Consider the following 25615-nt stretch of genomic DNA (forward strand, 5'->3'; position numbering starts at 1 on the left):
GATTATTCTTGATAAAGGTTTTTTCAGGATTTTCTGTTAGTTGTAGTTTTAGTGGTTTCCCACCCAAACTATCTCTACCTAGTTCTTCATAGGATTTTTCAATTATTTTGGCAAGTTCAAAAGGTTGTTCTGCTATATCTGTTTCTTTCAATTTTTGGCGGTAGGTTGTACCGTCAATTGTCAATTGAACTAATTCTCTATATGCTTTTGTCAATTCTTTTAGCTTAACTAAAAGTTCTTGGTCTGACATTTTTTCAATGTCGGGATGTGGTGTGTAGCTGGCTAAAACCGGCCATGTGGCTCCTGGTATACCTAGTGGACCGAGCCTGGTAATGTGATTTTGATGTTTTAGGGCGCCTTTAAACGAGAGCTTGTGCTCTTGGTATGTTAGTGGAATTTCAACGTCCTCGAAAGGGGCGTATTCCTCTGGAGATTCATCTATTTTATAGTAGTGAAACTCGCGTCTCACGGCATTTGCTGCCGGAAAATGTATCCAGGAATAGAATACCTCTGTCTGCCGAAATTCATGGGCCTCTACCACAAATATGACTGTACCACCTCTTGATGATACTCCATTATTTCTAAGTTTGTAAGTTACACTCTTCCTTACATTGACTGGCATGATTATAGCCTCCGGGTTATCATTTTGGAGAGTTGTGTCATCCGCTAAAAGTTGAGCTGCTATTCTAGCTCTCTCCCTTTCGTCGTCACTTTCTGGCATGTTTTCTGACAGAAAGTTTGCAGAGCAAGTTTCAAGGAAACAAAGATTAGGTGCACAATATTTTGGAACACTGTATCCTTCAACGTTGACTAAACCAAAAAGTAATACATAGGATTCTCATCCTACTAAGTTCTGGCGGATATTAACCTTTTACCCACTCCAGCCGTCTATTGGAGTTTTTACGGGAAAAAGGGGTCTGTGTGAAAAGCACGACTGAGTTACTCTAGTATGTAGCATTAGATTATCGCCTTACCAAACGTTGGGCGCCATGTAGTAGAGTTCCTATATTCCCAATAGGCTCTGCGCATTGGAATAACATAAACGATAGTTTAGACGTAAGACTGAGGTCGACTAGGTCTCTACTGAATATGTTAGACTTAATTATGAATGCCAGCTAGCTCAGAGGTCACTAGAAACTTTCTCGAGTAAACAGGAAGGTGTTAACTTTCCTGAATAGACAAGAAGGGATTCGTTTCTGACAACCGCATAAATATGACAACTTTGCTCCCCCCAGAATAAGGAGTATATCTCCAGACTTGCGGAAACAATAGACAGCTATTTCACTCAGTCAATCGTGCATGCTTAGTTTCACCAGGAGTGCAGAGAAATAGAGAGACGGGCGTTATTCAATAAAAGTGGTTATTTATTGAGCAGTCTTCTTTCTCATGCAAGAGAAGTGAATTGCCACATTTGCAATACTTGTCAAAAAGTAAAGTGCGTACCGTAAAAGGAGTATTATGAAATAATACTGTAAAAGCATTTATATGGTTTCTAAGCCATAAGATACTTAAAACGGATACAATACATACAATGATAAAAGTTGACTAAACGTGCTCAACTGGTGTTTCTAAAATACGCCTACCCCGGTGTACCTAACCTAAGCCTAGTACGTGGGAAGGAGTAAGTGAGATATAGTTTTAGTTAAGATAGTGTTGCCAAGAATCTGAATCAAGAATTCTCTAAGGGACTAATCAGCTCCGTACCTTGGTTATAGAATGAAGGAGGTCTTGTATCTCTTTCTCAGGACTCGATCTCTCAGCAACCCGCAAGGGTGACTGGAAACACTGGAGCTGGATTTCTCGACCGGGAGAAAAGACAGCGTCTCTCTCAGTGCGTCAATGGGAGGGTCGGATTCCTTCAGCACTCGTTTCAGCAGGGCGTCGGGTAAGTAGATAGCCGATCTGCTCCAAACCACCGTGTTTTTGCTAAGGCAGATGCTGGTATATTTATACCTGGAAGGTGCCAAGTTTGACGTAAGGGTGGACATAAGGCGTCACTAAGAACTCACAGTTCTTTCAGGACTCCAGGAGTTCTTGGACAAATAAAAAAAAAGCAGGGGGAATTCCCGGGCTGCTACAGGCTTGGTTTGTTTAAAGAACGCGTAGTACTTTCTGGGAGTCTATGGGAGTAGCCTTGTCGTATTTGGACTGCATTGGCTATGACTAAATATGGATATGATTCTTATGCCTTTATAAGGATATGATTTGTTGATAATTATACCAGTGCACATCCCTACTAGTTACTTTTATCCAATTGAATTTCAAGTCAGATCACTTCATAATTTCAATTTTCTTCAAGTCCACACACTTGTTCAAATAGCACAAAGTCCATTAGTTGTTAAAGTTCTTATTTATTGATTGCTCTCTTGCCACATCGTCACAGCCGACGTGCGTTTTGCCCTCCGCGGGCTTTTTCAAGGCAAAGAAAAATAGTATGTGAGTGGCGTATTTTCATATGAATCAATAAAAACGTCAAATCCTTAATCATTGGTCCTTAAAGCCTTAGAATTGTGGATGCGAAAATTGTTCCATAAAATTCTTGTACAAGACGAATGCGGAAGAGAGACGCCTTGCGTATACGCGACCGGTTTCGCTATGGCGATGGAACTTATCATGGCTCCCACAAGCTTCTATTAAATTACATACCACTGAGTGACAAATGGATGTAGATGTACAAGAATTTTATGGAACAATTTTCGCATCCACAATTCTAAGGCTTTAAGGACCAATGATTAAGGATTTGACGTTTTTATTGATTCATATGAAAATACGCCACTCACCATACTATTTTTCTTTGCCTTGAAAAAGCCCACGGAGGGCGAAACGCGCGTCGGCTGTGACGATGTGGCAAGAGAGCAATCAATAAATAAGAACTTTAACAACTAATGGACTTTGTGCTATTTGAACAAGTGTGTGGACTTGAAGAAAATTGAAATTATGAAGTGATCTGACTTGAAATTCAATTGGATAAAAGTAACTAGTAGGGATGTGCACTGGTATAATTATCTCTGTATATGGTTCATGAAATTCTACTACACCTTCTGTGGGTAGAATATCGTGGCTGAAATTGCTTAAGGGTGAATAAGGATCTTACCAGTTGGGCACTCCCAAAGTGAGTATTTTCGTATTACTGCATAAATCAATACCATGGGAAAAATGCAATATTGATGTGCTGATCGTAGTGGCAAATTCACCTTGTGTCTTTTTTTGTTTAGGATATGATTTGTTATAACCACATAAGGGCATGAATCGGGAATATTTAACTAGGGTCCTAGATACGTTCACAACAGCGGAAAAAGGGTGACCACTCAATCTGTCACCCACTGGTGAATCGTCAGCTCGATTGGCTTACTCCCCAGGTATGACAAGGTCCAATTGGAAGAGATGGGAGACCTGTTCCAACAGCGCCCCTGATCAGTATAGACGGCGGGCACAAGAATTTTTCTTTTTAAAGCTCTTTGTATTAAACAAGAGAATCGATACCATGCGTACATACAGGAGGAAGAAAGCATCTTATCAGCATAATTACATCTGAACATTGAATCATACAAGTGGTGGCGACAGAATTAAGGACTCAAGGCATTATAGGATCCTCCAGGGAGGGGATTATTGGTGGAGCACAAATGTCACCTCGGTATGCGTTCCATTTAGTCCAAATTGCAGACCCCTTCTTGGGTCACCCACGCGCTGTATACACTATATTCTCCCTATACATGCACCAGTCCATGTCTGCCCTCCATTTCACGAGTTGAGGTGGCACCCCAGGACCCCAAAGCTGGGCTATATTCCTTTTAACCAGCATCAGGCCCAACGTGGCTCATATTTTGTCTTTGCTATTTAGGTTTGTGGGTTCCAATACATTTAGGAGACAGCGCTTGGCTTCAGGTCGAAGACTTACCCCTAGAACCTCTTTCATGCACTCGTGTATTTCCTGCCAGTAACTTTGGATGCAACCACATTCCCATAAGATGTGTCTCCTGCACCTCCCGTCATTTACCCTTCCCATGTTGACAAGTCGAGACCCAGACACATACACCCTATGAAGAATCTTTCGCTGTACCAGACGCAGCCTAGAGGAAATTGCAACCTCTCGTGGAGAGGAGATTGCTTCCTGCCATTCCTCGTCGTCCAGCTCATCATCCACCCACCGCTCCCTAATCGGCGCGAGCGGATCAGGTGTATTGTTAATCAATTTCATGTATGTAAGGAAGATCGCTTTCGTAGTCATATAACCATCAAGCAACCCGTCCTCCAGTGGCGAGTACTCTGGGGTAAAGGCACCCTTGGGAAGTTGCGCAAGCAGGGCATGTGGTATCTGTAAGTAACAGAAATACTCTGTATCCGATAGTTCATACTCTTTCTTCAGGGAGGCAAATGATCCCCCCTTCCCTAGGTCTCCTATCTTTGAGATCCCGATCATATCCCATTTGTCGAAACCCATTGAAGTCTCCAAGGTACCTAGTTGGTCAGCATCCCACAAGGGAGTGGCGAGTGTGAGCTTCTGTTCCCAATCCAGGCTTTGATTCTCTGCCCGCCAGATTTGCACGGAGGGTTTGGTTGGCCCAGTTAATGGGAACTTGCGCTTTCTAGAGTAAAGGGCCCTATTATAGTTACCCCCAGGAAGCAGCTATTTGTCCATTCTATACCCCGGGTCCTCCGAGCATCGATATGTGCAGTGGTCACTTGCAGCCAAGTGGGCAGCCCAGTAGTATTTTCTTATATCTGGAAGGCCAATTTCCCCCCAATCGTACCAGCTGAGAGCCAGCTTCTGTAGAGCTATTCGGGGTCTACCATCCCAAAGGAGTTCCCTCTGGAGACACTCTACTTCCTTAAAATAGCACGCGAGGATCAAGTCTGGGTAGTTCTGCACTGCATAAAGAAAGCGCAGCAATGCCATCATTTTAAAGAGAGCTGCCCTGCGCAGCAGGGAAAGGGGGAGCGCCCTCTAATGTGCAACATCACATTTGAGTTCCCGAAGGGGGGGGGAGCAGGTTTCGGTCGTATCGAGTCTTCGGGTCCGCCGAAATGAAAATTCCTAAATACAGGAAACCCCCACCAGCAATCTGAATCAGACAGTTTTTAGGCAGACGCGGAGGATCATCGCTGAGGACATACAGCAAGGACTTGGCCCAGTTTATTGTGTAGCCAGAGTATCTCCCAAAGATGGCAAATATATCTGGGACTGTGTTAAGAGACAACCTGGGGGAAGCCAGATACAGTAGGATATCATCCGCATAGAGAGAAATGCGGTCCTCCCAGGCCTCAGACCACTTGAGACCCTGTATTACCGGGTCTCTACGGATCCATGCTGCTAAGGGCTCGAGGGAAAGAGCAAACAGAAGCGGTGACAACGGACACCCCTGACGTGTTTTGCGACTCAGTACAAACACCTCCGATTGTTATTGTTTACCACTACTTGTGTCAAGGGTTTGGTGTATAAGAGCTGTATCCAGCCTAGGAACCTGGGCCCGAAACCCAACTTTGCCAAGACTGCGAACAGGTATGGCCACTCAATGGTATCGAACGCCATGGTAGCGTCCAACTTGACCACTCCTGTGTCTTCATGGATATTTCCGATTCTCCCCAACACCCTATGCAATCTCCTCAGGTCAGTGCAGTGTGCCGGTGGGGCATAAAGCCCCACCGGAACACTGCACTTGGTGTACCAGTTTGCTGATAACCTGGGTCAAGCGGCTTGTCAGTAGCTTGGACAGGATATTGGGTTCAGCTTTCAAGAAAGAGCTGGGCCTGTAGGATAAACACCTGTATCTGGGTTTGCCATCTTTGTATATTGTGACTAGAGTTACTATCCTTTGATCCCAGGGAAGCAGTTCTGCAGTTCTGCCTTTCTGCTTTCTTCAAACATCTCCCGCATATGCTGCGCCAAGGCTTCCGGGTTGAGCTTGTACAGTTCAATCAGCAGGCCATTACGATCCAGCGCCTTCCCAGGTTGGAGATTTCTAGCGGGCACAATAATTAATTTCAGAGGCTCCGAATATTTCCAACACCACCATCCAGTGTGCTATGGACATGGCTGACACTGTGGCCAAAGGTATTAAGTCAAGCATCCTCATTTGCTGTTATGCCTGGCTCTGTGTCTCTGGCTTTAATCCAGAAGTCCAGCAGCTTCTGATCAACTTACCCTTTGATGGGAACACCGCCTAGGGCCTCATGCTAATCAGATGCTAGAACAAATCAAGAAGGACATGCCTAAGGCAGTGAGGGCTCTTCAGTCCCCATCGCCACGTGGGTTATTTTCTAAATCCCAGTTTTGTAGCTGCACCAAATTCCCCTCTCCAAACTCTTCCACCTCCTGTCAGATGCAGCAACAGCAACCTTTCTGAGGTTACTCCAAGGATGCCTATAGAGGCAATAACTACAAATGCATGGACAGTGGGTTGTGGCAAAGGTAGCTACGCCTGCCAAACAGTGACGCTGTCCCTCACCTCCCCCACCCAACCGCACAACACCTGTTTGGGGTAGACTGCAGGAGTTCCTTGCACTTTGACAAACCATCACCTGAGACCAATTGGTCCTTTCCATCACAGGGCAGGGTTATTGCCTGGATCTAATTTCTCCCTTCACTCCTGCAAACATCCCTGTGCAGAACTTCAACAGCTCCTCCAAGAGTAAGTACATACACCTGACTAAAGGGGGCTGCAGACCCTGTGACACCACACCAACACGTCAGAGTTGTACTCTGCACTTTCTGATCCTCAAGAAAGACAGGTCCCTCAGGCTGATACTCAACCTCAGGCCCCTCAACAAATACATCCTGTAGCAGCACTTACACATGATCATGCTCCAGGATGAAATTCCTGTGCTGCAGCACGGCGACTCTATGGCCTCCCTCGACCTGACGGAGGCCTATTTTCACTTTACGATCCATATTGTGCAACATCGCTACCTCAAGCTCGGGGTAATTGGACAGCACACCCAGTTCAAAAATGCCTTGCAGTGGTAACTGATCATCTCTGGAGGAGATGCATCCACGTCTTTCTATACCTCAACGACTGGCTGATACAGAGCCCAAGCAGACAGCAGTGCTTAGCGCACCCTGTTTACCTTAGATATTTTAAAAAATCTCTGTTTCAGTATCAATGTGGGCAAGTTCCACCTCCAACCCTTTGAGATACTGCCCTTTCTAGGGGCAGTTCTCAATGTAGTCACTAGGAAGGTTTATCCCAGTCCCGCACTGGTTCAAGCCTTTCAGCTTCTGCTGCCTCTTTCTCAGGCAAATCGCCGACTAACAGTCAGGACAGTAATGCGCCTCCTTGACATGATGGATTCCTAAATACCCTTCATTCCCCACCCTCAATTACATATGCGTCCACTTAATGCCTTACGACACAATGGTCTAGTGTTGATTTGGGCCACCACTCGTTGCTGTTCCACCACTGGAGAGAGCAATATATCTAGACCTTGTTCTCCAAGTGACCATTACCACTGACTCCTTTCTCGTGGACTGGGGTGAGTTCTTGCAGGTATAACCGTTCATGGCCTCTTGACTTCCCTTCGGCCGAGCTTCCACATCAGTTTACTAGAGTTTACTTGCTTTCTAATTTGCTCTATAGGTTTTCTTCTGCCACATGCTTCACAAAACAATCCTTGTTAAAACAGACAACATGACAGCCATGTACTACCTTCGGAAACTAGGAGGCACTCATTCTCCCCAGTTATCGGCGTTAGCACAGAGCACTTGCTGTACAGAGTACACCAGTTAGTGGAGTACCTTCCGGGAGTTGACGACAACTTTGCAGATCTGCGCAACAGGAGGTGACAAAAACCCCACAAGTGGGAACTCCACCCCAAAGTCCATCTCCTGTACTTCCAACGTTTCGGTTTCCCAGCGTGAATCTATTTGCTGAAAACACCAAATGCCCAACCTTCACTCTTGGTTTCCGTAACCACAGTCCATAGGTAATGCACTATGAATGAATTTGTCAGGGATATTTTCCTACGCTGTTCCTCCTCTCTCACTACTCCTGTATGTGGTTCAGAGGCTAAGGCAAACCACCCTCACCCTCGTCCTGGTGGGCAAGATAACTGTAGTTCGCAAACCTTCTCTAGTCATCTGTAGTACCTCATGAGAGCTGCATAACCAGCCAGATCTTCTCACTCAACACGAGGGCACAGTCGGGTACCCCAACCATTTAAACCTTGTGATTTGGCTCCTGAGGTCGTAGAGATTGGTTACCTCAATTTATATATGGAATGCCCATCCTCGAGGAGGATCGCCGTCCCACTAATCTGAAAGAGACACGTTAGTGATAGATTCAGAATATCCCCAGGCGTCAGACTGGATCCGGAATTTTTTTGGCGCAGCAGTACCCATGTGCGTCGGTAGGCATCATCCGCGGCTCCGCGTCCGTTGTCTGCGTTGTGGGCGCTGTGATGACGTCGTCGGAGTACTTAGACGCCGCCTCCGCGTGCTGACGTCAGTTCTTCTTTTTTCAGTGCCAGCAAGCGCCGATCCGGAAAAAGTGGTACCCTTAGTCTATTTTTGACTAAACTTTTTCGATCATTTTTGATCTACTTCGAAGTCTATACGACTCCGACGGTGCTGGTAGGGATGCCCGGGTTCAAACCCTGTGCCGACTGCGACCGACTGATGTCGTTACCGACCCCCATCGCCGGTGTCTTCATTGCCTAGGCCTCGACCACGACGACAAGGCCTGCTCCGACTGTCGAGCCCTGACGTCTAAGGCTTGGCGGGAGCGGTCCCGCAAGCGACTCGAGCTCCGGCAGTCGGCCCCGCGCCGCTCGAGGTCCCGGTCCGCGAGGAGGTCGAGGGGCAGGTCGCGGGGGTCGGAGCCACCATGGCTCCGGGAGGCGGTCTTCGGGCTCCTCAGGTAAGCACAAGAAGTCGAAGCAATGTCATCGCTCTTCTGACTCCCCCCGACGCTCGTGCGATGCGGCCGGGGGTTCGGGCGACACCACCCACCCGGCTCTGCCGGAGCCGCGGGTGTCGCAGCCTGCTCCATACCAGCCAGTCCCTGGGCAGAACGCGACGCCGGGGGGGATTGATGACTTCCTCATGGCCATGAGGTCGCTTGCTCCTCCGTCGGGTTCCGCGGCGCCTTCGGGCCAAGCGGTCCCGACTGGGTCCCCACGCGGGCCGGGTGCTTCGGCCCCGGCGGGTGCTTCGGCCCCGGTGCCGTCGGCGACTTTGGTCCGCAGGGCCCCTCTGGATCCGGCTCCGGATCGGCGTCGCCACCGGTCGACCTCACGACCTCACTGGCGCCGGCCCCAAGGGTGTCACCCCCGATGCCGTCCCTGGTCCTGCCCTCGATTCGGGTCGGGCGTTGGAGCGGCGCCGCTCTCGACGCCGATGGGAGATTTCTATTTCTATGACCCGGCCCCATCCTTTGAGCCTGAGTACCAGGCAATGGGTGACGAGAGGGACTGGAAGGGGTCTGAGGACCCTCTGGCACGTGAGTGTCAGTCTTATCAGGACTGGACAGGTGAGCTTGGGGAGGCCAGTGGCCTGGACACTTAGCCCGACACTGCTTTTGTCTCCCCTCCTAGCGTGACTACGGAGGAGGGGGCTGCCTATAGCGTGGTGCTGATGAGGGCGGCCAAGGCCTTGGGCCTTGAGCTCTCCGTTGTGGCCGTGAGGACTAACCTCCTCACTGAGGTCTTTAAACCGCAGGCAAGCTAGGCCGAGCCTCTGCTGCCATTTAATGAGGCCCTATCAGACGTTCTTCTGGGCACTTGGTCCAAGCCCACCACAGGTCAGCCTGTGGATAGGAACGTGGCCAGGTGCCACCGCCCGGCTCCGGGCGACCCTTGCTTTCTAACTACCCACCCCACTTCCAAGAGCCTGGTCATCCAGGCCTCTAATTCCCAGACCGCATTCCCGTCGGCTCCCCCCGACCGGGAATCCAAGAGGTACGAGCAATACGGAAGGAAAGTATTCTCCTCCCTGAGTTTAGGATTGCGGTCAGTCAATACCGCATGCCTCTTGGGCCGCTACACCCACTCTCTGTGGGATACGGTCTGCCAGAATGCCCGGTGGAGGTCCGGGCTAAACTCGGCCAAGCCCTTGTGGAGGGTCGAGATGCGGTGCGTTTTTCCATCCGGTGTGGGCTGGACACTACTGACTCACTAGGCAGAGCGATGGCAACGACGCGTGGTTGAGGTCTGTCAACTTCTCGGCTGATGTCCGAAACACACTTATGGACATGCCGTTCGATGGCCGTCGCCTCTTTGGCGACAAGGCAGACCATGCGCTTGAGCACTTTAAGGACTCCAGGGCTACGGCCAAGTCCTTGGGCCTCTTGGCCCAGCGCCAGCAAACGGCTGCCTTTCGCCCCTTTCAAGGCCAAGGAAGGGGCGCCCCCACACGTCCTGCCAGCCACGGGCCGCAGCCTACCGTCCAGTGCGGTGGTGGACGTGGAAACCGCCGTGGCGGCGGTCGGGGACAACGGCGAGGCCAGTCCACACCTACCCCTGCAGCATCCACCTCAAAACCCTCCTAGTCCGTGCTTTCAGGCCCATGTGACGCCAGTGGGGGGCATGGTTCGCCATCACCACCACAGGCGCACTGTCACATCGGACAGGTGGGTGCTGCAAATCATCCGAAGGGGCTACTCTCTCCCCTTTGAGGCGTCCCCTCCAGCCATGCCATCGCAGTGCCACCGCGTGTCGGAAGATCACTTGAAACTTCTGCAAGAGAAAGTTACGGCCCTCCTGGCCAAGGGGGCCCTCGAGCGCGTTCCTGGGCCAGAAGTAGGGTGTGGTTGTTACTCCACTACTTTCAGGTACCCAAGAAGGGCAAAGGGGGCCTACCCCCTATCTTGGATCTACGGAACGTCACCGGATTCCTCTGGAAGGAGAAGTTCAAGATGCTGACATTGGCTCATGTCTTAGCTGCCCTAGACCCTGGAGACTGGATGGTAGCATTGGACATGCAGGACGCTTATTTTCACATCCCCGTCCTGCCGGCCCACCGGCGTTACCTGCGGTTCATGGTATGCCACGAGCACTTTCAGTTCGGCCTTACAAGCGCCCCACGGATGTTCACGAAAGTGATGGCGGTGGTCGCAGCTCATCTGCGCAGGTTAGGGGTTTCAGTCTTCCCCTACCTCGACGACTGGTTGTTGAAGGCGGGCTAGCCCCAGGCAGTCATCAGCCACCTCCAGACTACGGCCGACCTCCTGCACCTGCTGGGGTTCTCCATCAATGTGCCGAAGTCCCACCTGTGTCCCTCTCAGAAGCTCCTCTTCATCGGAGCGGTTCTGGACTCGGCGCAGTATCGGGTATATTCTCCCGAACAGCGGGTTTGGATATTCTGGCTCTGATTCCGATCTTTCAGCCTTTATCCCGAGTCTCGGTCAGGTTGACACTGTGGCTCCTGGGGCTGATGGCCTCCAGCATCCTTCTGGTGCATCAGGCCCGGTGGCGGATGCGGGCTCTGCAGTGGTACCTGAAGTTTCAGTGGGCCCAGCATCAGGGCAACTTGTCCGACCATGTCTTGATCTCGGAGGGCACTGCAAGACAGTTGCAGTGGTGGCTCATGGACCGCAATTGGGTCAGCGGCAGATCCCTCTCCCTACCACAACCAGAGCACGTAGTTGTGACGGACGCGTCCCTCCAGGGCTGGGGGTGGCACATGGGAGAGGCGGAGATCAGAGGCCTCTGGTCTCCGGCGGAGTCCCGGCTCCACATCAACCTTCTGGAGCTGCGGGCGATCCGGCTTGCTCTGAAGGCATTCCCCCCCTCTGTCCGGGGGAGTGTAGTGCAGGTGTTCACGGACAACACCACCGCCATGTGGTACTGCAACAAACAGGGCGGGGTGGGGTCGTGGACCCTATGCCAGGAGGCTCTGCGCCTCTGGCAGTGGCTGGAATATCAGGGTGTGACCCTGGTGGTTCAACACCTGGCAGGCTCCCTGAACGCCAGGGTGGACGAACTCAGCCGTCGGTGCATGATGGATCACGAATGGCGTCTGAACTCGGATGTGGCGCAAGGCCTCTTTCAGCAGTGGGGAGAGCCTTGGTTAGATCTATTCACCACAGAAGAGAACGCGCATCTGTGTGTAAAAACAGTTTCAATCGGGTCGGGGACAATCGATATTTGCCCGGCGGTATTGCCTCTGTGACCCTCTAGTCATTTAAATCAATGAAGAGGCAGGCGCTGGAGACTGGAAAGCAGGAAACAAGGTTTTTTATTCTCTCCGGAGGAGAACACAACGAAACGGACAGAAGGTATCGTTCTGAGGTGCTCTAACTTACGTTTGAGGCCTGGCCCCTTATATACAGTGTTTTATGGTTTTTATTGCAGTTTACATATATGTGACAAAGCTTTGATATACGGAAAGACATACCCGGAATCCCCCTTTGGGGCCCGTTCCCACACACATTTACAGTTGAAATCCCCACCCTAATCACAACAGGTGATGAGCATCGCGCAGCTGGATAATCCGCCGAGTCACGGAATGTGGGGAGTTTGATTGGATCTCATGGGGTGGGGGCTTTGATCAACCTGGGGATTTCTTTGATGGGGGAAGCTTTCTATTGTACGGGGAGGGGCGAGGGTGGTATCGGCAGAGCTGGGTGTCGGCTTGGGAACGGGGAGGAAAAAACGGGCACACGGGGAAAAAGGGGGGTTTGCATCTAAGGGCCGGAGATCATGAAAGGAAAGCAGGGAGGTGTCGCGCTGGGAACAGGATGAGGGCCGGGGGCAGAGCAGCGCCGAAGAGGGGTTTATGACTCAAGGCAGGTGCAAGCAGGGGGTGGTCAGCGGGCAGGCTTAGCGAAGGCAAAGGGCTATGTCAGGGGCCAGCGGCATGCAAAAGGGTTGGTTCTGATCGGGGCATCTTAAAATGGCGGGCGCGCACGACAAAAGTGTGGCATCAGGGGAAGAGGCAAGATGGCGCAGATAATGTTCACCAAAACGCACTAATTTTCCACAGTCCCTCCTTTAACATATTCAAGACATCTTGTTGGTTCATTTTCTACTCGGGTCTATTGTGGTGAGCATGAGAGAGAAAACGGTAGGAAACCCAAGATAAAGAGTTGTAAACAATACATTTTGAGGTTTCTAGTTTTTAGGAGGTGCACCTATTTGATGAACTTTGATAAATTTGTTCAGCAGGAAAGTCATAGGAATGAAATACAAAAACGGCGAGCAGCAAGTACATATCATAACGTAAACTGGCAGGTTAATACATATTTCGGATTCGGATTGGAGCAGGATCAATACAATGGTGGCTGGGAGAGAAATGAGGCGTAGAAAAAACGGTGGTTGAGGAGGTCAAACGTTCGAAGTTTACGAGTTCTCATTGTTCTTTGTGGTCTTTCGTTGGCGCTGTTGAGCACCGGCGGTGGAGCTACGAGTCCAGCTCTGGTCTAAGTTCTGCGTTGCAGGGCACGACCCTTTCCTCGCGTTTCTGGTCGGAAAAGGTCCTTTTCGCCCCGTGTCCTTTGAGGTGATTGTCAGAAAGTTCCGATGGAAGAAGAGCGTTCAAAACAGTCTATAGGGTAGGTCAGAGGAAAAAGAGGGGGATGGAGCAAGGCCAAATTAGGAACAAACTAGGGGAACGAGAGACTTCAAATAGGCGGGCGTGTGACGGAATTCAGAGAGCGGGGACTTGTCGACAGGCACTGGACGTCGAGCAGGGGCATCAGGTCGACCCTTTCTTTTCATGCTGTCGAAAACAGTGCCTCGTCCTGCAGCTCTTTTCAGTCGTGGTCTCGCCTTGGCCAATGTCGCAGGTGTCCCTTAGTCTGCAGTCGGGCCTCGTGCTCCCACATCCGGTCCTTCTCTCCTCCAACAGCAGTACCCTTAAACAAGTTTGAAAAGACAGTCTTTTAGAAAATTTTCGGATGAAGATAATCAAAAAGTCTATTTCTCTCCCAGCTCCAGGCAAAGAATGAAAATGTCCGTCATTTTTAACGTTCACAACTGGCATATGAATGACCGGTGGCGGACCTGCTGGATTTACTATGACTTTCCTTCATAATCATTTATTACAGGCATGACAGTTCATCTGATGGTAACCCACCTTTAGTCTGTTAACCTTGTAAAACATCATTCTGGGTCCTACGTAACCTTTTACAGCCCGGTTACATAACTAGGAAGGACAGGGGATTTATGGGAAACAACCAGGGACATAGACAGGGGAGGCAACGGGGGTGATCGTTTTTCTGGTTTGGGTATTGCGACGATTCGGGGAGGGGAGGGTCGCGTATTCTGAGGTCCTTGTTTTATACTATAGGAGCCGTTGACATGTAGTTCCCTTATTTCGGGCCAGATTAGGGAACCTCTGTCGTCTTACCTGTCCTTTCCCTTACGGCCCAACCTGGGTTCATTGACTTCTAGCGGAAAAGGAGAGGTAATGACGCGGCCTCAGGGTGATTGCATTAAAGGCAAATGTTTGTGCAAATACTGACGGTATTTGAAGCCAATTAGGTGGTGTGCTAGGGGTGGCAATCTGCCAATTTCGGGGCTAACCACTCGGAAGAGTGGTAGTGAAAAAATAGAGAGAGAGAGTGAGAGAGAGAGAGAGAGAGAGAGAGAGAGAGAGAGAGAGAGAGAGAGAGAGAGAGAGAGAGAGAGAGAGAGAGAGAGAGAGAGAGAGAGAGAGAGAGAGAGAGAGAGAGAGAGAGAGAGAGAGAGTGCAACGGCAGGCTAAATAGTACACGTGCAACGGAGAGGGCGGCAGTGCGTTCGAGAAAGGCTATTTAGTGCATTACACAGTAAAGGGTATTCACGAGTCCACGTTAGAATCTTGTAATCATGCAGTTTGAGCATTAGACAGGGTAGAGGGGACGTGCTTTGGGAAAAGGAAAGAAGAAAAAGGAGGTACCATTTTGTCGCACTTTCTCGCATTCTCGGTCCTTTGACCAGTTGGGTCAACGCCTCAGCCACACACACACACACATTCCCTCACAGTTTCGCATCATACGTAACGTGGGTTCATTCGTCCGGTCTGGTTTAAGGGTGATCACTTTTTATCAGGTTGTGCTAATTTTTCGGGTTTGTTCGATACGTGAGTAGTTTGCAGGCGTGCTTAGACACCACCCTGCGGCGCTAGTCCGTTTCGTGCACTTAGACATGGCAAGGTCTCAGATCTTCGCCACACCTTGGCTGTAATCTCTGATGTAACCTGCAGAGGGAGGAAAAAAGGGGAGGGGGTGGAGGAGACAGCATTCGCGCGCATACAAATACATGGATTCATAAGTCCTTTACTTACCTCTAACTCGTCTTTCCTCCTTGGGGCAGGGTCCCCGGGGATATGGTTTTCGGAGTCGAGGGGGGGGTAGTGTGTTCATGTAGGGCGTGTGCGGGGAAACATAAAAAGGAAACCAGAGGTGCCTAGTGCGAGGTATCTAGTCAAAGGATATATCTCACTATCGGGATCCTTAAACCTCTTTCAACGCCGTGGCGTTCTAAAGTTCTTCGGTTCTTGGGTCCCTGCTACTTTGGAACGTTGTACTTTACAATATTTACATTATTTCATTTCACCCTCCTTTTACATTCCCTCATTTACACCATTCGTTTTACCCATCCTTGGAAGTCACGGTCTTCCTCTACGCGAGAGTTCATGAGTCAGTCGCGTACTTTTAAGACGGAGTGTCGTGTTGTCGATCCGATCCGTCCTCCAGGGCTGGGCAACCATCTTCCTTTAACCTTAAAGAGAGAGCAGAGTAGGGTGCACAGAAAAAGAACTTTCCTACCCATCCCATATTGTTTTAAAATAAAGCATGCAATACCCGTCCATAGTTTCAAAGACTTTATTTTGCAAATTCATTTCAGCCTATGGATTAGGAGGGTGTGGTCGTATTTGGTCGGTCGTGGCAATGGCTAAAGTGCGTACAGTGGGGGGTGTCGTTTGCAACAGTAAAAACATCGGAAAGTTTTATTCATTCATTTGTGAGAGACTAAAACGTCTATTAATTGGCTGGGGGTTCGGGGGCATATATTTTCATAATTTAGAAACATAATCATAACAGTTGTAATCAGATTTCCTATATACATACCGTACGCATGTATCGTAAATGAGGTTTACATCAGTTATAAAAATATAATACATTGTATATTCGTAATCAACGTTTGTAACGGGGATCTTTTCATACTGTTCGTCGAGTGAGCTCTCCTTGTCTTTTCTAGCCAAGTGTACAAAGGATCACAAAAATCTCAGAACATCAAGTTTATATTAGTGCGAAGGAACACCACGAGGTGTTCGTAAGTTCCGATTGATACCAGCGCCATTTTGGGCGGGGCCGGCACAGTCCGGAAGCAGCATCAGGGGGAAATGTTTCCATTACTGGCAGTTTGGACCAGAGTCCTTTTCGGCAGTTCTAGAATTCATGCTAACAGAAGGTGTGGCAATGTCATGTTTGTTTCGTTGGCGATCGAAGCAGCCGTCCCTTACCGGAAACCTGCAAAGGCCGAAGGCTCCGCCGGGGACCTTTGTATGATCTTCAAGGCTGCGGAGATGCTGCCGGAGATGGGGGCTCGTGCTCCATGGGACAAATGTTCGAGTTGTATGGCTGGCCAAAGTTACTCTAGTGGCCGGGGCCCGCCTTCCAGCGGATCCAGACGCCATTTTGAGGCCCTACAGGGGCCACCCTCGTCGAGTTTGCAAGAATGGAAGAGACCCTTCGGAGTGAAAGGAAGAGGTCCCTGTTTTGTGAGAGCGGGACGTTCAGCTGGGGTGCAGCTGTGATGCCCCCACCTGGGGGGGGGGGCGAGGGAGACTCGTTCGCATCGTCTCCTTCTCCCGGTGCACTCCATGCCGCTCCTTTTCATCGCCCTGCATGAAGGCCTCTCCACATCCGGTGTTCCCTAAGTGTCACCATTGTACGTTCGGTGCTGCGCAAATACTGGGGTGCCACCATTGTGTGTTCGGTGCTGCGCAAGTACTGGGGTGCCACCATGGTGTGTCCGGTGCTGTGGAAGTATGGGCACCATCGCCTGACTGGGGGTGTTCGGCGTCGGACTGGGGGCTGGGAAACCTCCTACCGGTGGAGGTGGGAGAGGCTCGTCCGCGTCGCCTCTCCCTCCCAGCCCAACTTGGACAAATTGTTGTGGAGGTACGTGCAGGACATCCCGCCGTCCAGGACTGCTGCGGCTGTGACAGAAGAGAAAAGGAAGAGGTGCCTCGCTCTCCTCTTGACATGTGGCGGGACTACCTTAGTCTTTCCAGGCCCGTTGCGGCCGGCCAAGGAGACATGTGGCGGGACTACCTGCAAATGCCCAGGCTGCGGGCTCCTGCCTCTCCTCCGGCTCCCCCATACGTTAAGATTTCCTGACCAAGAGTTGGCGGCGGGGCTCGCCTTATATGGGTTGCCGTTGGTTGGGCGTAGCCGTAACCCTGCCCTATTTTGGAAGGTTCCAGAATGGGGGGGGGGCGAATGTTCTGTTTGACTTTCATTTTCTACAGTTTATCGTTATTATTCCTTGTTTGTTGTGTTAAATTAAAAGTTCAAGTTTATTAATGTTCTACGGATTTTGTTTTATCATTTCTTTCTTTCCAGGTTGCTTTTATGCTAAGTTTCTGCTAACAGGGGTCGAGTAACACGGAAACACGTGTAGAGGGGTGACGCAGATTTGTACATTTACATACACACGAACTCAGACGGGGGACAGTACAAGTACGACATACAAAGACCCAAGACAAATATAAAAACAGTTATCGGTCATAATTATCTCTTTCCGTCTGTAAGTTTTTAAACGAGGCTGGGTTCCCGTCTTGACATTGCCCGACCTAGGAGAACTTGATCATGCCGCTGAGATTTTCCTGGCGAAATCTGTGCCATCGGGCATAATCAAACGTGGTGGTTCTGTCTGGCCTGTCTATGTAAGTCGGGTTCTTCTCTGTCTCGCGCCTTTTCTCGTACTGTCGGTCTGTCGTTCCTGTCGGTCCTCTGCTCCTACTCACGCTCAGTAGAGTCGGGCATTGGGCTTTCCAGTGTCCGACATACCTACAAAAAGCGCATTGGTCTGACCCTAAGTCTGGTCGTCCTTGGTATAGTGTCGGGGGGTAAGTTGTGGGTAGCGGTGTCCTGGGGTTGTCCTGTCGGTATATTTCCCTACTTGGTTTATCCTCGTCTTTTCTCTGTCGTTTCGTAGCCTCTCTGCGCCACATACCGAGACTGTCGAGCATAATTGGCGTCGTCTTATTATTTCGAAGGGCTATTTCTAACGTTTCTATTTTATCAAGGTCAAAGGATCCTGCCAGTGGCCACTGTTTGTCTTGGCTATCTTCGGTATACCTGTGCCATAATTTATTATAAGCTATGGTGACTAACCCATAGTTTATGAACATGTCCTTATTAGGGGTGCCTTCTAGTGGAGCCATATGGTCCACCTCTAACACCCGGTCCGGGCTAAACAGGCTATTTATCAATGGGGAGAAGACAGACATGACGGCTCGTAACGAGGGACTAAAAAGTCAGCACTGCCTATCTTATCACTAGGTGCAAAGACTAGACAGAATATTTCTATTCTACGTTGTTTGCAGGCAGTGAATACCTCATGGATCCAAAAAAACCAATAGACCAACAAAATAACAATGGGGAGAATGAGTAGGACCGCAAAGATCTGCGTTACCTACCCTTTTCACTATCTGCAAAAAGGATGGTCTCTTCCCTGCTTGCAGACAGAGAATCTCCAGGAAACAATAGTTTGTGAACAACAGTTCAGTTTCAAGCAATTATTGAGTGGGGGAGAAAAAGAATAAGCACGGCTGCTACCCTACTTATCCTCCACTGCTTGCAAAGGGAGAGAGAGCCTGTTGCTTCTCCGTTTGCAGACAGTGAATCTCTAAATAAAAATAAACAAGGCAATACTAGTATTTTGAACAATCAAGCGATCAAAACAAATTTCGCAATTAGTCGTGGCAACACGACCTTACCCGGACCATGTGGACAGTTTCTTGTCTTCCGAATCCAGCGCCCGATCGTCCTCTTTTTCTCGTATTTCTCACGGCACTCCTGATGGTTCCCAGTCAGGACCGTAGATCACTCGAGAGAGGTCTGTTCGGAACTAGTGAAGTTCGGATGATCGGCTGCCAGACGAGGGTCTATTGGGCAAGAGCTCTCCCGATCGTTGCAGTCGTTCACTCTGTCGTCGGGACCTCTCCCACTGGATCCACGAGTCGCTGATGGGCCCCACGCTTGGGACGCCAATTGTAAAAACAGTTTCAATCGGGTCGGGGACAATCGATATTTGCCCGGCGGTATTGCCTCTGTGACCCTCTAGTCATTTAAATCAATGAAGAGGCAGGCGCTGGAGACTGGAAAGCAGGAAACAAGGTTTTTTATTCTCTCCGGAGGAGAACACAACGAAACGGACAGAAGGTATCGTTCTGAGGTGCTCTAACTTACGTTTGAGGCCTGGCCCCTTATATACAGTGTTTTATGGTTTTTATTGCAGTTTACATATATGTGACAAAGCTTTGATATACGGAAAGACATACCCGGAATCCCCCTTTGGAGCCCGTTCCCACACACATTTACAGTTGAAATCCCCACCCTAATCACAACAGGTGATGAGCATCGCGCAGCTGGATAATCCGCCGAGTCACGGAATGTGGGGAGTTTGATTGGATCTCATGGGGTGGGGGCTTTGATCAACCTGGGGATTTCTTTGATGGGGGAAGCTTTCTATTGTACGGGGAGGGGCGAGGGTGGTATCGGCAGAGCTGGGTGTCGGCTTGGGAACGGGGAGGAAAAAACGGGCACACGGGGAAAAAGGGGGGTTTGCATCTAAGGGCCGGAGATCATGAAAGGAAAGCAGGGAGGTGTCGCGCTGGGAACAGGATGAGGGCCGGGGGCAGAGCAGCGCCGAAGAGGGGTTTATGACTCAAGGCAGGTGCAAGCAGGGGGTGGTCAGCGGGCAGGCTTAGCGAAGGCAAAGGGCTATGTCAGGGGCCAGCGGCATGCAAAAGGGTTGGTTCTGATCGGGGCATCTTAAAATGGCGGGCGCGCACGACAAAAGTGTGGCATCAGGGGAAGAGGCAAGATGGCGCAGATAATGTTCACCAAAACGCACTAATTTTCCACATGTGGCGCATCTGTCATCAGTTCTGCGCGATGGAATTTCCAAGGCGGCACTCGCTCGGAGACGCTTTTCGTTGCGAGTGGAGTTGTGGTCTATTGTATACCTTTCCGCCTATACCACTTCTGCCCAGAGTGCTTGTTGGACCCGGCCTCGTGGCGTGGTCCCACTCCTCCCACATGGCAGGCCCTGGACAGCATCGACCCCTGTCCTCCCCGCCGCAACTACCTCTCCAACCTTCAACGAGAGCCGCCACTCCTGGCGACCCCCTGCTCTCCCCCTCAGGAACACGGTGACCCCTACTCGCCCCACTCTGCTGGTCCGACCCCTATCCCGGGCCGCCATCTCATGCCCCGACTCCATCTTGGACCCTCCACGCCCGGACCACGTGGCCTCGGCCGCGGCCCCAGCGAAGCCCCGACATCGAGGCACCAAGATCCGACCAGGTGGTAAAGCGGCCACTTGACGGATCAAGGAGGAGGAGAGTTTTGATGGCCCTCCAGCCGTCCCTGGACGGCTGGTTTCGATCACCCTCCGGCCTCCCTGGGCGCTGGCTCCACCCCCCTGCTGGGTGTCTGGACACTCTCATCCCGGCCCCTCTGACCCCCAGGCGTGAGGGTCCGGACATCAAAGGACTCCAAACCTGTATCTGGGGCAGCTCTGGAATGGGTCAGTAGTTGTATCCTGGAGTCGAGAGCCCTGCAGATTGAATCGCGGCTGACCCTGAGAAGAACTCACTACTCTGAACCCTGGACCTCGGAGCCCTGCTGACGCTGTTGCGGCTCGACCTCGCTGAACCATCTTCGGAGCCCTGCTGACGCTGTCGCGGCTCAACCTCGCTGAAACTATCCTCGGAGCCCTGCTGACGCTGTCGCGGCACGACCTCGCTGAAACCATCCTCGGAGCCCTGCTGATGCTGTCGCGGCCCGACCTCGCTGAACCATCCTCGGAGCCCTGCTGACGCTGTCGCGGCCTGACCTCGCTGAACCATCTTCGGAGCCCTGCTGACGACGTCGCGGCTCGACCTTGCGGAACCCCCCAGCTCGAGGATTGAGAGCTGAGCGTAGGGTATCCCCGTGCCAGGCTGGTACTAAGACTGTCCCGCTACCCTATTCCCACAGTTATCAAGACATTAAGGATCCCTCGATCCGTTTGTATATATATTACTGAGAGAACCTGCCTTAATTGCTGATAAAGACTCTAAGAATCTATCCTCTTGTGTGGTGTCCATTTGTAGTGGTGTGATTGCTCGGCTGTTACGATTCTAGGAGAGGAACCTCGCCCCGGAGGCCTCTCGACGACGCTCGGCCAACTCCAGAAGGAGAGGTGGGTCTCGGGGTATTCAGTCAGACAGCTTCTGCCTCCCCCTGGGATCGCCTTTCTAACATTGGTGGCAGGCGGTGCGATCCGAGCCGACGCAAATCGTACAGAGAGTGACTCACCCACTACTGACAGAAACACACCACAACCATGACTACCAAAGAAACCAGACTAACCGCAGAGTTCCAGAAGGAACGGTTGGAAGAATATAACCACAAAGAATTGAAACAATTCTGCAAGGACCTGGGCATGGCTACCACTTGACTAAGCACCAAGGACGATTTCAAGCAGGCCCTACAAACATGGGTGGAGGCAGGAGCGACGCCACCCCAGATCGAAGATGACACGGTCCCAGACATGCACCCGGAAACCCTCGCAACACCAGCGGAGGAAAGACATACCAACATAGACACGGGCCTCTCCCACGAAGACGCCCGAGAGTGAGAAAGGAGCCGGCTCTACGAATTGGAGCTCGCCCGACTCCGTCTGGACGGAGAACTACAGCTGGCCGAGAAAAAGATAGCCCTTGAGCAACTATGGCTGCAAGGAGACCTGGAGGAGAAACGAAGGCAGAGGGACTTAGAGGAGAAGAAGCTCACGTTCGAGCACGAGCGTGGCTTAAATGAACTTGAGATCAAAGCCAAAAATGGTGAGGCCAGCGCCTCCGAGAACCGGAGCCCACCTCCTCCTGCGGACACGAAGGTCCTCATCCCCAAAGATGTCGTCAAAGAATACTATAAAAACGATGACATCCAACAATGGTTTAAGGCCTACGAAGTAGCCATGGCCTCTCATAGAGTACCCCAAAAAGACTGGGGTGCCGGCTTGTGGGGGAAGTTCGTCAGCGAAGGGAGAGACGCCCTGCTAGAGCTCCCAGACGCCGAGATGACCTCTTACGAACATATGAAAGCTGCCCTCCTTACTCGCTATGGACTCACCCCCGAGATGTACCGGCAGCGATTCCGAGACTGTAAGAAAATCCCCGGTACTACATGGGTGGAGTATGTGAACTTCTATAGTAGAGCCCTAGAGGGGTGAATCAAAGGCAGCCAGGTCACCACCTACGAGCAGCTGTTCAACCTCTTTGTATGGGAGCACCTCTTCAACAACTGTTTTGTCGAACTCAGGCAGCATCTCCTCGACAGCAAGCTGACCGAGCCACGTAAACTCGCCATCGAGGCCGATCGATGGGTGAGCACCCGGGTCCCCCGGAACTCGATGGGCGACTACGGCCGAGCTCCCCAGGGGCCCCACCGCCAGCGAGGCGGCGGAGGAGGCCAGAACAGGAACCGAGACTCCCCCGCGGTGCCACCCCCGACCCACACTTCGCCTTCCCTGGCCAGAAGAGGGGCCCCCCCAGCACGGCCGGGGCCCCGCTCGAATGTTATCTGCCACAAATGCCAGCGGCCTGGTCACTATGCCAGTGACCCCCACTGCCCGATGAACCAACGGCCCGGCACCATTGGTCCTCCAAACCGCCAGATCGCGGCCGCCTCCCTGGGAGAAGAAAGGGGCGAAGAAGAGAACTATGATGAAGACCAGACCTAGTGGGAGCCCGCCGCCATGTCCCTGGTATGTCTAGGCGAAAGAGACATGGTTCCCCGGGCCCCGATTCCGGGCAACACTCAGAAGTACTGTCAGTGGGTCAACATTAATGGGCACCGGGCCGAAGCCCTCTGCGACACCGGAGCCAGCGTGACGGCCGTCCGTTGCCACTTGGTGACCCCTGACCAGATCCTGCCCAATGTGCTGTGCCCAGTACGGTCGGCGGACAATTCAGAGAGCCTGTGCCAGATGGCCCGAATCCCCTTCGAATGGGGGGGAGTGTCGGGCATGCTGAAAGTGACCGTCTGGGACGATGCCCCCGTGCACTGCCTCCTCGGGAACGACCTAGAAAGTTCCCCCTGGGCCTGCGTCGAATGGAGAGAGCATCTGGGGATGCTAGACCTTCCCGAGTCTGTGCGACCACCCGATCCATGACCGCCCGGGCCACCATCCTGACTGAATCCACCCCGACCGAAGAACCGGAGTGGCCCGCGCCGCCGCCGCCCTCCGACGCCGACCCCGAGCCCGGTCCACTGGTGCCCAACCGTGAAGCAATTGCCGAGCTCGGCGATCTCCCGGAACTAGCCCAATGGCGCCAAGAAGGTGGCCCCACACGAGAGCAGTTCCGTCAAGAACAGAAAGCGTGTCCCTCCCTCGAGGGGACCCGACAGCAAGCCGCCGCTCAAGCCGCCGGAGACCCATCGGGGTCCCAGTGGGTCTATTGGGACAACGATCTCCTCTACAGCGAACAGAAGGTTGCCTAACTGGGGGCCAGTCGGGTGCTGGTGGTCCCCTTCCGGTTCAGAGACTTCCTCCTGAACCTGGCACACGATGTGCCCCTCGCCGGGCACCTGGGGCAGGACAAAACCTACAGCCGCCTGGTGACCCATTTCTACTGGCCAAAAATGAGGAATGATGTGAACAATCACTGCCGGACTTGCCCAACGTGCCAAGCCAGTGGGAAGAGCGGAGGGAAGCACAAGACCCCCCTTCAACCCTTCCCAGCCATCAACAACCCATTTGAGCGGGTGGGGATCGACATTGTGGGGCCTCTGGAGCCCCGAACCTCTCAAGGGCACCGTTTTATTCTCGTCCTGGTGGACCATGCCACCCGCTATCCTGAAGCCATCCCTCTCCGGACCGTGACAGCCCCTGTGGTGGGCCAGGCGCTGATGGGGATCTTCTCCCGGGTGGGCTTCCCCCAAGAGGTCGTCAGTGACCGGGGTACGAACTTCATTTCCCGATACATGAAGTCCCTGTGACAACAGTGCGGGGTCACGTACAAGTTTACGACCCCCTACCACCCCCAAGGGAATGGACAGGTGGAACGTTTCAATCGAACCCTCAAGGGGATGATCATGGGCCTGGAAGAGCCCTTGCGACGCCAATGGGACGTGTTGCTGCCCTGCCTCCTCTTCACCTATCGGGAGGTCCCTCAGAAGTCTCTGGGGTTCAGCCCCTTCGAACTATTGTACGGACACCCCGTCCGGGGTCCCCTCAGCCTGGTCAAAGAAGACTGGGAGGCTGCAGTCCAAGGTGCTCCCCCCGACGTCTACCGTTACCTCCTGACCCTCCGAAACCAGACTCGGCGGTTCCGGGAACTTGCCAAAGACAACCTCGAGGCCAGCCAAGAGGAGATGAAACGCTGGTATGACCAAAACGCCTCTTCCATTGAGTTCGCGCCGGGCCAACAGGTCTGGGTCATGTCCCCGGTTGAACCATGTGCCCTCCAGGACAAGTGGACTGGGCCCTTCAAAGTGGTGGAGCGCAAGAGCCCTGTCACCTACCTGGTGGACATGGAGTCCCCCAGGAACCCCCTCTGGGTCCTCCACACAAACAGGCTAAAGCCTCACTTTGTCCGAACGGAACTTAGCCTGCTGATGGCTACTGATGGCGGGGCTGAAGACGACTCCGAGCCCCTACCGGACCTCCTGAGCACCTCCGAGAAAGACGGCTCCGTAGAGGGGGTCACCCTCTCCTCCGCCCTGACCCCAGAACAACGCCAAGACTGCCAAAAGCTGTTGGGTCAATTCACAGACTTGTTTTCTCTCACCCCCGGAGTCACCCAGTGGTGCGTCCACGATGTCGACACCGGGGACAGCCCGCCTGTGAGACACCGGGCCTACCGAGTTCCCGACCGAGTTCGGACCTGCATTCAATTGGAGGTCTCCAAGATGCTGGCCCTGGGGGTAGTCGAACCCTCTGACAGTCCATGGGCCAGTCCCGTCGTCCTGGTCCCAAAAGCCGCCGCCCCTGGCTCCAATCCCGAACTGCGTTTTTGTGTAGACTACCGGGGGTTGAACGCCGTCACCCGGACCGATGCCCACCCCAATCCCCGGGCCGATGAACTGATCGACCGCCTGGGGGCGGCCCGCTACCTGAGCACATTCGACCTAACCTCCGGCTACTGGCAGATCGGACTCACCCCGGGCGCCCAAGAGCGCTCCGCTTTCTCAACCCCCGATGGCCACTACCACTTCAGGGTGATGCCCTTCGGGATGAAAAACGCCCCCGCAACGTTCCAGAGGCTGCTGAATAAGGTGCTGGTGGGGCTAGAAGAGTTCAGCGCCGCCTATCTGGACGATATTGCGGTGTACAGCCTCCACTGGGCCGAGCACCTCAAGCACCTCTGGGAGGTCCTGGCGGCCCTCAGACGGGCCGGACTGACCATCAAAGCGAGCAAATGCCAGATAGGCCAAGGTTCCGTGACCTATCTGGGACACCAAGTGGGGAGCGGCCA

The sequence above is a fragment of the Lissotriton helveticus genome, chromosome 10 (genome assembly GCF_964261635.1).
Source record: "Lissotriton helveticus chromosome 10, aLisHel1.1, whole genome shotgun sequence".
NCBI classification, from domain to species: domain Eukaryota; kingdom Metazoa; phylum Chordata; class Amphibia; order Caudata; family Salamandridae; genus Lissotriton; species Lissotriton helveticus.